General features: G+C 45.9%; 1 protein-coding gene across 1 annotated transcript in view; it reads left to right on the top strand.

Annotated features, from left to right (window-relative positions):
- Window positions 1-12,959, top strand: part of SETX (senataxin) — a 1,477,926-nt gene that overhangs the window by 865,381 nt on the left and 599,586 nt on the right. The window lies entirely within an intron of this gene.

The raw sequence follows: 12,959 nt of genomic DNA, 5'->3' as shown, positions 1-12,959 counted from the left end.
GTTGTTCCTCTGCTTTTAGCCAGAATGGTACTCTTCGCTGGTGGCTCTCATTCGAAATGATGCATATGGCTTCCTGTTGCAGTATGCTGCTACTCTTAAACTGTACAATGTATCTACTGATTTACACAGTGTGCAAACCACAGCAGCACTCTGCATGCCCAGTGTCGTCGGTTTAAAGATCGTAAGCAAGGCAATAGCTGATGTAGCTTCTTGTTTTCCGATGTATGCTCCTGCACTTCCTGGTTTCCTGTCCAATGATATGAGCGATTTCACTAGGTTGGAAGGTGGATTATCTGTCATTACTTTATATGTAATAATGCTGTTTCGAAGATGAATCTGTTCAAGACTTGTAGCCTTTGCAGTTCCCTGATGGTGGGAAAGATTTGACAAATGTATTTTGGCCTTTGATGAGCAGACTGTGACTTGGTAGAGGGTCGGTGGGAGAAAGGATATTAAGAAGGGGGTTGCCTTTGTCCTTAAGCGTGAACGGGCAAAGCACGGGTTGACAGTTTTGAAGTGTGAGGTGTCTGAATGTCATGCTGTGTGGGGTGTCTTGGCAGTAAGAGTCTTGTAGATATTACCAAAGAATCCTGGGAGTTTTGGCCAGGGGGCTTACTCGTGGGGACTTGAATACTTTGAAACCCATGTCAGTGTCCATTGTTGGAGTGCGCTTACTGAAATTCCTGAAATTGAGGTTGGCAAGGCGATTTCCCCCATTGGTCCCATATAGCGTATGAAGATGACCAGGGAGAAGAGTAGGACACCACGTCTTGCAGGCAGCATTGGGATCTGTAGTTAGCAATGTGGACTAGATGGTATTTTTCCTTGAGGTCGGAGACGAGCCAGTGCGGGACTGAGGCAAAAACTCTTGTGATCAGTGGTACTTAAGAAGCGGGCGAGTTGGTGCAGCATCTGTAGGCATAGGATCTCCTTTGTCCATGATATAGACTGTGTCCTCCGTGACCTGGGTGGTGACAGACCTGGGCTGGGGAAGTCTCTTAGGAGATTGTGTTGATCTTTTTGTTGAGTTGGATAGTAATGGTCTACTTTTTAATCTTGCTGTGAAGGTGGATTTTCGGAATCTGCCCTGGGGACAGATTCTGGAAGGACACTCTATTCTGATGAACTGGGACAAACACTTAGGTCTAGCCGAACTCTAAAAGGGAAGTGTGACTGAACAGCAAGGCTTCACCTTAGGGCGTAAGAGTGGGGAAGGGTTCAGTTAAACAGACAAAACACATATATTATTGAGAAGAGCTGACTCTGGCAGATGTAGGACTGCGGAGCGCTTCCAGTCGATGATGCAAGTCTATTCACTGTTGTAGTCCATGCAAAACAAATGAAAAATAGTGATAAATGTTGACAAAGATGGGTAGTGTTAGTTGGTTTTACTAAAGTCCACCTATGGTAGCACTGAAGAAGACTCGCTTTGGAATTCCGCTGCACGTCTGGTCTCTGAAGGAAAAGACCCTCTCAGAACCGGCAAGCCACTGCGGTTCCGGCGTGTCAATGCTCCTTCAGCTGCTATTGTGTAACCACTCCACCTTCCACTGCTACTCTTCTCAATGGCCTGCGCCTGATGGGGGCTATTCTGCCTCCCAGCTTCCCTCAGGTGTGGGTCATTAACCACATTGCCCTGAAACTGGAAAGCTAGGCCCTCCGTATCCCTCCTAGTACTTTTAGCATTGTTGGACTTAAGTTCCCAATGCTAAAGTTACCTTTTGCCAGGTCTGCACCATGTACACTAACACATTTGCGGACCTTGCATACTACCACGTTTTGTTAACATGGTTTTAGTTAACATTTAATTTTATTTAATTAATTATTCATACATTTTCTATTAAGTTCAAGCAGTTATTAAGCAGCCTTAATATAGTTACCTTAGACACGGAGCTTCCCAAGCCATCATGGAGGAAGTGAAGCTAAACCATGATTGGAGGATTTGATCAGCAAGTGGGCACGCAGACATTCTAAACTGGTACACGGTTAGTGAATATAGTCCAGTGCTCCTGCCCATTAAATTTAAAAAGAGGCATGGATTTGTCTCTCTTCTAGTTTGTAAGTTGCTTGTGTAGAAGATTTCAGTTTTGGCGATTTGGACACCGATGGGTGAGATGCGGTATCTCCTTCCTTATGAGACCTTTTTCCCCATCCTGCTCAGTAATACTGGGAAACTCTACCCCCCAACACAAACACTTTGTCACAGCATGAACGTCAAAGGACTAATACCTGAGCTGTTTACCCGACATGTCCCAACAAAAGGGTCAGGCAATTGCCGACAACTACACACACCCGACTACCCTTTCCCCTAGCCATAGGGATAAAAGGCGGAGTACAAGAGCACACTCTGAGCAAGGCCGAAGGCAAGAGAATGCATCCATTCCAGGACAGCAGTTCAAACGGACGAGAAAGGCAGCAACACGTGAAACGATGTTAAGGAGGGAGTTTCCCTTGCCTACCCAGACCCGCAAAGCCTCTGATGAAAGAAACATAAGTTCGGGAATTGCAGCTGGCAAATGGTGTGACGGATGTCAGCGGTACATGGCACCCTCCCGCACTGATAACCAGGGTGGGGATATGTGATTGCCATCGTGGTTCTGTCTGTGACTCCAGCGGCAAAGGAACTGCAGAGTTCAGCACAGCCGGTGAGTCAGAAGAACCTGATAGTCGACCGTACTGTGTTAGGCTCCAGGGTGCAGTGGCAACATTAAAACGATAGACAAGAAGTCTTTTGTGAACAAACCTGGCACCGGAGATAGTGGTTCGGCCCCACATGGGCGCTCAGTCGAAGGTCTCTGGCTGGTACCCCTCTCCTGAACAAAGAGACTGTTGAACATTGCAAGTAAAGAAACTACAACTACCAAGATGCCATAGGGAAGGCCGGTCTAGGGTGTTATGGAGGTCATACAAGGGTCAAGGCAAATCCCTTGTACAATCGAGTCCTTGACACATTGCAAAAGTTTTGACATTGTGAGACAGGCGTTCACACCTGGCTGAGGGGAGCGCCGTGTAAACATATTATGAATTCTGCGTTTCCTGTAGGTTAACAAGTGAACCAGCGGGACGAGATCGCCCTTTAGAAGTCTGTTTAATTTGGCAAGTACTCTGGTTGGTCTAAGCCCGATTTGAGGGAGGCTGACGAGAAAAGGATCGGAGCCCGGCTGAGGGTGATCCAAGGGTGAGGGTAATCGCGCAACGTAAAGGTTAACTGAAGGAACTTTTTGTTTTGGTGAATCGGCCCTCTGAAACAAAAGACTTTGCATGAGAAAGGACTTGGGCACAGAAGGCCCTGATACTGAGAAAATGAACTGTACGCTTGTGCCAGAGAAGCCCAGGAGTGTGCTCTGCTGGAGAGTCCTACCGTGACCCGTGCTAAAAACGTGGGGAAGGGAGATCCAGGCCATAACATTTTGTGAACACGTCTTTCTTTTCTTGTGCACCTTATCCCACACTTTTGTAGCATAGCAGTAAGGATTGGCAATAGTTTTTTCTTTTAGTATAGGCCCTTTTTTATTCGACTAGACTCCACTAGGACTGTGTTATTTGATGGTTGTAGCTTGCTACCATCTCAGATTTAGGTTTAGATTAGGTGTTTCTATCTCACCCATTTTGCAGTTTAATAAACACCCTTGAACTGTGATCACTTGTCTGTCTTACTTTGATGCCATGCCTTGCTTGCATCTTTGTGTGATGGATTCATGTGCCACAGGGAATTTCATGGACAATAACTTATCCAGGCGTCTTGGGGTGCCTATTGTGGTTAAAGAGATTCCAAAGCAGGACAGAGCAGTAGATGGTACCTAGTTATCGTCAGGACACATTGCTTTTGAAACTAGATTTTTGGGAGTTTAGTTAGGTGGGCACTGAGAGGAGATGGTGTTTGAGTTTATTAATGCTCCTCAATTACAAATAATTCTGGGCATGCAATGGCTAACACTACACAACCCAAAGATTGATTGGGGGAAGAGAACAGTGGAATTCAATGTGCAGTATTGTTTGGAAAGATGTTTTTCTGAGAGTGCTCAGAGAGAAAGGGTGGTGGTGGTGGTGGTGGTGGTGGAGTCTGAGGTAGCAGGTTGTTTGGCAGGAGGGGCTGTTGAAGGTCATTCTGTAGGGGCTTTTTTAGGAGCCTTACCTGATTGTTATCCGGATTTTGAGGACTTTCTAATGAACAGGAAACTGGTGAATGGCCTTCACATCACTCTTATGACTGAAAGATTGTTTTGGAAGATCGAGCTACAATGCCATGTAGTAGAATGTACACACTCACTGAGAACAAATATGTGAACGATTGTTTGGAGGGAAATTGGGTAAAGGTTTTCTTTCGACATTCCCAGTCTCGACTATAGAGCCAGGGCGCTAAGATTTTACGAAGTTGGACCTCAGAGGAGCTTATCATTTAATAAGAGTTCATGAAGGGGACAAATGGAAGACAGCATTCAGAACCAGGTTTGGCATCTTGGAGTACCAGGTGATGCCATTTGGTCTATGTAATGCCCCGGCATCCTTCCAGTTCTTCATAAATGAAGTGCTTCGAGAATTCCTGGACATTTTTGTTGTGGTTTAAATAGATGACATCTTGATTTTTTTCAAAATATTTAATTCGTACGCAGCGTTTTGGAGAAGTTAAGGGAGGACCATGTATTTGCAAAACTGGAGAAAAGACAATTTCGCAAAAAGGGTGGAATTTTGGAGTTTTGTGATTAAGCCTGACGGTCTTGAGATGGATAAAAACAAGATTCAAGCAGTGTTAAATTGGCTGACACTCACCGTTGTAGAAGATAGCCGAAGTTTTATTATTTTCGATATTTTTACCTGCAATTCATTCATTGTTTTTCATTGTTTTTCACATGTGAAAACTGCTTACCAGATTGCTAACGAGAGGTGTTAAATTTTGCTGGAGTGTAGAAACATAGGAAGCCTTTCAGAACCTTAAGAAGATGTTTACCCTCGGACCAATCTTGTTGCATCCAGATGTAGGATGTCATGTTTCTCCTTTGTATTTCTTCCATGGAATCTGCTGAACCCCACAGTCCCTCGCTGACTGGTCTTTGTTCTTGTTGTGAAGCCACTGGTGAGATCAGGCAAGTCTTCAGGATATATATTAAGTTAACAGGTGAAAAGACCCCCAGCAACAGCAGAGGCCCCCTTACTGAAATAATGACAACTTCAACTGACAAAACATAGAACACTGGAAGCAACACAGGTAAACACAGATTCTATGACCTCACTAGAACTTGAGGTAGTAAGCATTCCATAGCTTCTAGCTTTTCTATACATAGCAGAATCTCCATGTAATCAACATCATAACACATCTTCCTCTTTTTCACAAATTTCCTTAATGATAAACCCTGCTCTTCACACATGACATCTTTTCACTGTAGCAATTCTATCTTTATTCCAAACCTGACCACCAGCCACACGCACTGCACCCTTCAATACAGCAACCACTCTGACCGGATCTGAATATAGTGAATCGCCCTTTTTCTTTACCACACCTTTCTTTATCCTTACCCAGTCTCCACATGTAAGTCCTTTAAGCCTCTTCTTTTATTTTCACGCATGACCCATTCACTCCTTCTTTTTAAGAACATTTCTCACCTCATCAATAACAAACATCCGACTCCCTGCTCCTCCCTAACCATGGAGGACACGCCATAGAGAAAGGTTTCCGACCCCTCATGAGTTCAAATGAACACAGGCCAATGGTTGCATGAGGCGCCATACGCAATGCCCACATCCTATTTTGGATGGTCACCAATTTATCAAAACCATACTCCTACCCCATGCGAATGCTTTCCATCACGCATCTGTTCAATCTTTCAACTACTCCATTGGTTTCGGGATGATAAAGAACTGCCCTTTTATGTCTTACTCAACACTTTTTCAAATAGGTAGGAAAACATCCACCAGTGAACTGAGTACCATTGTCAGTAAGGACACTTTCTGGAAGTCCCTCACTCGCAAAAATCTCTTGCAATACCTTAACCATACTTTCTCCCGAGATCTTTCTCACAATTTTGAAATCTGCCCACCTGGAGAATAGATCAACCACCAAAACTACGAACATTCCCCGACCATACCCTAGATCGACAGGTCCCAGAATGTCCATGGCTATGTCACTCCAAATTTTAGAGGGAACACCGACATCAACTAAAGGCTGCTTCCTAGCCTCGATCCCCTTTCCACTCTTGATACACAAATGGCACTCACCTAAACGATTCTCGACCTCCTTGTCGAAGCCCGGCCACCAATAATCTGATCTTAACACCCCTTTGGTCTTGGTAATGCCAATATGGCCACTATGTGCCAAGTCAATAATTTTGTTGCGAAAACCCACTGGAGCTACTGCTCTCTCCCACCTGAACAATGTCATCCGCAACTGATAGTTCATCTTTCACTCCCCTATGAGGGTCTTTCCCCCCTCTGCCAACTCAGATTTATTAGGCCAGACTGTGGTTATCACATAAGTGATCACCTTGTTAATTATTGCATCCTTTCTCATTTCATCCAACCACTCTTGCTTGTATACGATTCCTTCTGTGTTCACAAACACCATTTCCATATCGTCATCTTCTAACCCTTCCTGAGATGCAACTCTTACCCTTGATAAATTGTCAGCAAGTGTGTTTTCTTTCCCATAGTAAAGTTATGAGCTTGCATTCTAGTGACCCAACCGGCTACTCTGCGCAAGATCTTGTCTAGGCCTTTAGTTTCAAAGATAACCTTCAAAGGTTTGTGATCCGTCCGGAGCACAAACTCCACACCCCACACACAATTTCTAAATCGCTCAACTGCCCAATAGCATGCCAGAGCTTCTTTTTCAAGAACCGAATATCGTAACTCTGCGCCTTTCAGGCCACGTGACGCATATGCTATCACCTCTTCCGATCCATCTACTTGTTTCTGTGAAAGAACGGCACCCAGACCACCCTCACTGGTATCAACAGTAATGACGGATAGTTTTCTTGTGTCAAAACATCCTAATGGTCGAGCCATATCCATCTCCTCCTTGATTCTTGTAAACTCTAAATAACACTTTCAATTCCATATGAAATCTGCGCCTTTCCTTAAAATTTTCCTCATTTCCAACACTTTGGTGGCATAATTCTCAACGAATTTTTGATGAAATTCGGTCATACCTAAGAATGAATGTAGTTCCCTCTTGGTAGTTGGCCTCTCAATTTCCTTTATGGAATTCACAATACTCTCTTTGGGTTTCACCCCCTCAGATGACACCTCGTGACCCAGATAATCCACCTTAGATACAGCAAATTTACACTTTTCTTCCCTTAAGGGAATACCCCTCTCTTCAAAAATCTTCAACACTCTATTCAAGTTTCTGTCTTGTTCTTCTAGCGTTTCACCACAGACTAACACATCGTCTTGGAAGCAAAAAACTCCTTTCACTCACCTGAGCAAACGATCCATGATATTTTGAAACACTGATGAGGCTGACGCCAACCCAAAAGGCATCCTTCTGAATTGAAACACACCCTCATGAGTGATGAAGGAAGGCTGTAATTTTTCTGCACTCTTCCTTCAGTTCAACCTGGTGATAAGCAAATGTCATGTCGAGTTTCGAGAAAACCTTGCCCCGACCAACCATGGTTAACATCTCACACATGTTTGGCAACGGATGCCTATCGACCATCACAAACTTGAGTTCGTGCATGTCTATGCATAGTCCCAGATCACCTGAACTCTTTTTGACGACTACAACCGGGAATACCCACTCAACTCCTCCTGCTCTCTCAATAACGCCCATGTGTAACAATTTCTTTAGCTCTTTTTTTACACCTTCTCTTAAAGAGAAGGGCAGGCCTAAGTTTTGCAACAACTGGCGTACTATTGCTTTTTAGGATGATCTGGTGTTGGAAACATTTCACTCTCCCCAGACTCTTATCAAACACCCTACTGTGCTCTGCCACATACTTGCTTGGACTTGTGCATGGTGATGACACCTGGAATACCTGTTCTGCTTGATTGGGATCCAATCGAATGGCTAGATGTTTCTGCTCCCTCCATCCCAGTAAGGATTGACCCTTCTTAGTTATGTACACCTTACCATCACATTTCCGTCCCTTAAATTCGAATTCGCTCCAAGCAGAGCCCAGCAATTCAATCCTAACCTGATTATACCCCCCAGGGTTTATATCAGGTTTTAACAAGTCAGACACTACACCTTTCATCTCCTTCTCAAACACACTTCTGGATACTAAAGTAATTTTCGAACCAGAGTCAGCCATCATAGAAACCTTATGACCATTTACATTCAACACTGCATACGGACGCTCAGTCATCCGCACTTTCACCCTCCAGAACTACATTAATAGTATTAACGATGACATTCTGCATTGGAAGTGTTACTTCCTCTGGCGATCTTCCATCTTCTTCATTCACGTAAAGAACCTTCTTTTGACCAAATTGATGGTTCTTAGAACAGTTCGCGAAATGTCCCTTCCTTTTGCACTTCGCACATGTAGCTCTGCGACCTGGACATACGATGGAAGAGGCAAAATGCATACTGCTCGCGCATCGAAAACATAGTCTCTCATTTCTTCTTTCTGTCCTATGTGGCGGATCTTGGTTTCTTTTCTCTTCCACAGGAACTCGATTTGTCTGCTTGTTCTTCCCCCTTCTCTTGCTTTTCCCGTCCACCACGTTTAGGATTTCAGTCTTGCTTTCCTTTGGCTCTCCCATTTCGTTCTTTGATAATTTGGCGACACATGCTAACAAATGCTCCACACGTCTTGCAATGTGCAATACTCATCCAAATTGGGTTCATCCCTTAACCATTGTTCTTTGCATATTATCTCGGACCTACAGTGTGTCATGAACTGGTTGCGGATGTGTTCGTCAAACGCCTCCTGAAACTTGCAAGCTAATGCCAGGTGTCGTAACTCCGTTACGTACTCTTCCACAGAGTCTCCATGAGCAAATGCTCGCATGCGGAAGTTATAGCGTTCCAGTATTGTGCTAGTTTTAGGGTTAAAATGCTTGTCCAGCTTCATGAGAGCCAAATCAAATTTATTTACAGCATCACCGCTGCCATCTCCCAAAGGTTGGGGAAGTGTTTAATCTATTCTTTGGCCTTCATACCCAGGAAATGTAATAGCAATGCCAATTTCTTTTCGTTAGAGTATGATGTTCCGCCAGCTGCCTACATATAATATATGAATCCCTTGCGCCATTGAGCCCATAGAATTTTTGCTGGACCGGGAACTGGCATAAATATTGGTGGACCAGCTATCCCAGGTAGACCTGCCATGCTCCTGTGGTCGTGACTGCTCCTCTTTTCTTTTTCTTGCTCAGTCACACAGAAAACACCTTATGTGATGATTAGCCTGTAGATTTACTAGAAACGTTATAGATCTGCACTGGATGCAGGTTTATTTTCTTGTAGTAATGCACTTCTTCACTAAATTATTCTTCAAACCTCCGCTTCTTGACACAATGTCTCTTCATGAGTTTCAGTTTGAAGTAAGCTTGCGACTTTTGGCCCTCTGCTTTTCCTTTGCTCCTTTGTGCTTCTTTTTGCTGGCTTCGTGCCTCATAAACATAAATGATTCTGCCGTTTCCCTACAACTTCGGTTCAAACAGCTGGCAAGAGCCGGTCGATATCTGCTCACCAGAATTCAAGATTGCCTACAGTTTTTTTTTTTATTTCTTGATGCGCTTTCACTACCAAATATACAGTAATCTTCTTCCTCCTTTCGCTTCCCCCTCCCCTTCCAGGAACACTGCTTCGGTTCTCAAATGGACATAATGGGAAGGAAACGGCGTCGCTCCAAGACCGTAGCCTCCGGTCTGCTATGGATCCTCCCTGTGACGCTGCGCCATCTTAATTATGAATGGACGGAACACGAAATGAGGCAATCGTTGCGGCCAAAGGCAGAGCTTACAGGTGGGGCGGCGCAAACACTTACTTGGCATGTGGGGCAGCCGGACTTTGTTTGGTGGCCGCTACAATGCCAGGGGACAACGGAGCGGCCTACCTATTGCACGAAGCAGCACACCACAGAGCTTTTCCCTCGGCGGCCGCTGCTATGCTTGTGGGAAGTGGAGCGGCGTGAATATGATTGCTGCTGGTAGTCTTCTGTTAACATCCCATCCTCGTCGCCAATGTTGTGAAGACACTCGTGAGATCAGGCAAGTCTTCAGCATATATATCAAGTTAACAGGTGAAAAGACCCCCAGCAACAGCATAGGCCCCCTTTACTGAAATAATGACAACTTCAACTGACAAAACATGGAACACTGGAAGCAACACAAGTGTAAACAGATTCTATGACCTCACTAGAACTTGAGGTAGTAAGCATTTTATAGCTTCTAGCTTTTCTATACATAGCAGAATCTCCATGTAATTAACACCATAACGGTTCTACTGATATGGTAAATTCCAGCAAGACTCAGGGCAGCCTGGGGGGGAAAGGGGAATGGATAAAATAGCAAAGACACAGGTGCACTTCTTGCTTCACTGCTGGGCTCCCTGTACAAGGAAGTGTTATTGAATACCCAAAAAAATATTCCTATACCAATCCTCCCTTCCCTTCCCAATTACCTGTATATCCTCTGGAAAGGCTTAGAGGATTGTATTCATATTGTAATTCAAGGTGCGCTTAAAATGCTTTAAATCCTTTACTTCTTTTTCTTCAATTCAAAGCAGAATATTTCAGTAGCAAGTCTTTATTTACTACCATCTATCGGCCACCTGGTCAGATTTTCTCCTTCCTCTCCGAGTGGGCCTCCTCACTCCAGGCCTCAATCACTCAACTCCACCTTCTTGGAGACTTCAACATCCACCTGGATGCCTCTTGTGCCCCCTCTGGACTCTTTCGCGACCTCTGCGACTCTCTCTCACTCACCATTCTCCCCTCTGGCCCGACTCATTCTGCAGGGCACACTTGATGTTCTGATCTTCTCTGACCTCTCCCTCTCCACTCCGCTCTCCTGGAGAGATCACTTTCTCCTATCCTCCCACTTCACCCTCCCTACCCCTCAGGCTAAGCCATCTCCATCACTGCCACCCACCTTCTCGGTCATCCGACCCATGGAGCGCGTGTCACTTGAGGCTTTCGCCACAACCTTCTCACTCCCTCATCCCCCTTTGGCTGACTCTCACCCTGACGCAGCCCTCTCCATGCTCCACTCCTCTGTCTGATACTCTTGATATCCTTGCCCCTGTCATGAGAATCCGCCTGAAGCCCAAAGCCAAGTGTAACTCCTAGTATGACTCAGACTTCGTCACCCTTCTACGCAAATGCAGGGTGGCCGAGAGGAAATGGCGTGCTTCATGTTCATCCTCTGACAAACTGGCCTGTCGCCAGCTTCAAAGGCAATACCGGCTCTCCGTCCTCACCAAGAAGAGAGCTCATAACCAAGCCCGCATCCCTGTGGCATCTAACAACTCGGCTGAACTCTTTAAAATCTGCAAGGAACTAGCCAACCCTGACGCAGTCTCTACCTCTCCTGTACCTTCCCAGGCCCTCTGCACGGCACTGGCTTCCCACTTCATCTCTAAAACCCAGGGCATCCTGTCCTCACTCTCATCCTATCGCCTCCCTCCCTCCATTTCCTGCTCTTCCTCTGGCCCTTCTACGGACACCCCCCCTCCTTCTCTGCCTTTCCCCTTTTCTCCGCAGATGAGGTTTCTAGACAAGTCCGATTTCTGAAAGTCTCGTCAAAAAAGGTTCACCCCTATTCCTCCAAAACCATCAAAAACCACATCGACTCACTGGCTCCTGCCCTGGCTGATTTCTGCAATCACTCCTTCGCCACTGGAGTCTTCCCATACCCTCTGAAGCACTCCCTTGTGCACCCTCTTCTTAAGAAACCCTCTGCCGACCCCTCCTGCCCGGCTAACTATCGCCCAATATCCATCACTCCCTTCCTGGGAAAGCTCCTCGAGAAACTGCCCATCTCCCAGCTCAATCTTCACACTGAATCTGTTGGTTGTCTTCATGACCATCAGTCTGGCTCCAGAGCTGCCAGAAGCACGGAAACAGCACTCCTGAACATCCATGAAGATCTGCTCTCCAACTTTGACTCCAACACCCGAGTGTCCTCATCTTGCTTGATCTCTCTTCTGCCTTTAATACTGTCAACCATGCCATCCTGCTCAACCGTCTCCGTGATAACCTGGGTATCACTGGTCAGGCTCTGGCGTGGCTGACCTCTTTCCTCTCCGACCGACCCTCCCAGGTCCAACTTGAGTCCTTCCTCTCCAACATCTTTTTCTCTATCTGTGGTGTCCTCCAGGGATCTAACCTCTCTTCCTGGCTGTTCAAGCAATACCTGGCACTCCTTGCCCACGCAAAGCCATTCTGCCCCACTTTTCAGTACTATGCAGATGATACCTAGCTCATTTTCAGGCTACCCTCGGCCTCCTCCTCACCTTCCCTCATCTCTGACTGTGACTGCTATCCAGGAGTGGTGTGCCGCCAATGACCTCTGCCTTAATGCCAGTAAGAATGAGATTTTACTCATTGGCACACCCACTCCCTCATTCCATGCAGCCCTCTGGCCGGCCTCTCTTGGCCCTCTTCCTGCTCCCACCTGCAAGGCTAAAAACCTCGGTCATCTTCGACTCCACACTCTCCTTCTCTCCTCACATTTCTGACGTCTCTAAGAAGTCACACTACCAGCTACACTACCTCAGAGGTATTCTTCCTTTTCTCTCCTTCCCTCAGAAGCTCACCGCCTCCAGAGCCCTTGTTCTCTCCAGGCTGGACTACTGTAACAGCCTCAATCTAAATCTGCCTGCCTCTGCTATCCGCCCTCTTCATCTTATCCAGAACAGGACTGCAAGACTTGTCCTTGGCCTCAAAACCAGGGATCGGATCTCTCCAGGACTGAAATCTCTGCACTGGCTCCCCGTGGCTGCGAGGATTAAGTTCAAAACCCCCCTGCATTGTCCACAAAGCCTTCTGGGGCCTGGGGCCGCAATACCTTCAACT

The sequence above is a fragment of the Ambystoma mexicanum genome, chromosome 8, assembly GCF_040938575.1.
Source record: "Ambystoma mexicanum isolate Mex_15411 chromosome 8, UKY_AmexF1_1, whole genome shotgun sequence".
NCBI lineage: Eukaryota > Metazoa > Chordata > Amphibia > Caudata > Ambystomatidae > Ambystoma > Ambystoma mexicanum.
The sequence above is the reverse complement of the archived record's forward strand: the minus strand, read 5'-3'. Positions and strand labels throughout refer to the sequence as shown.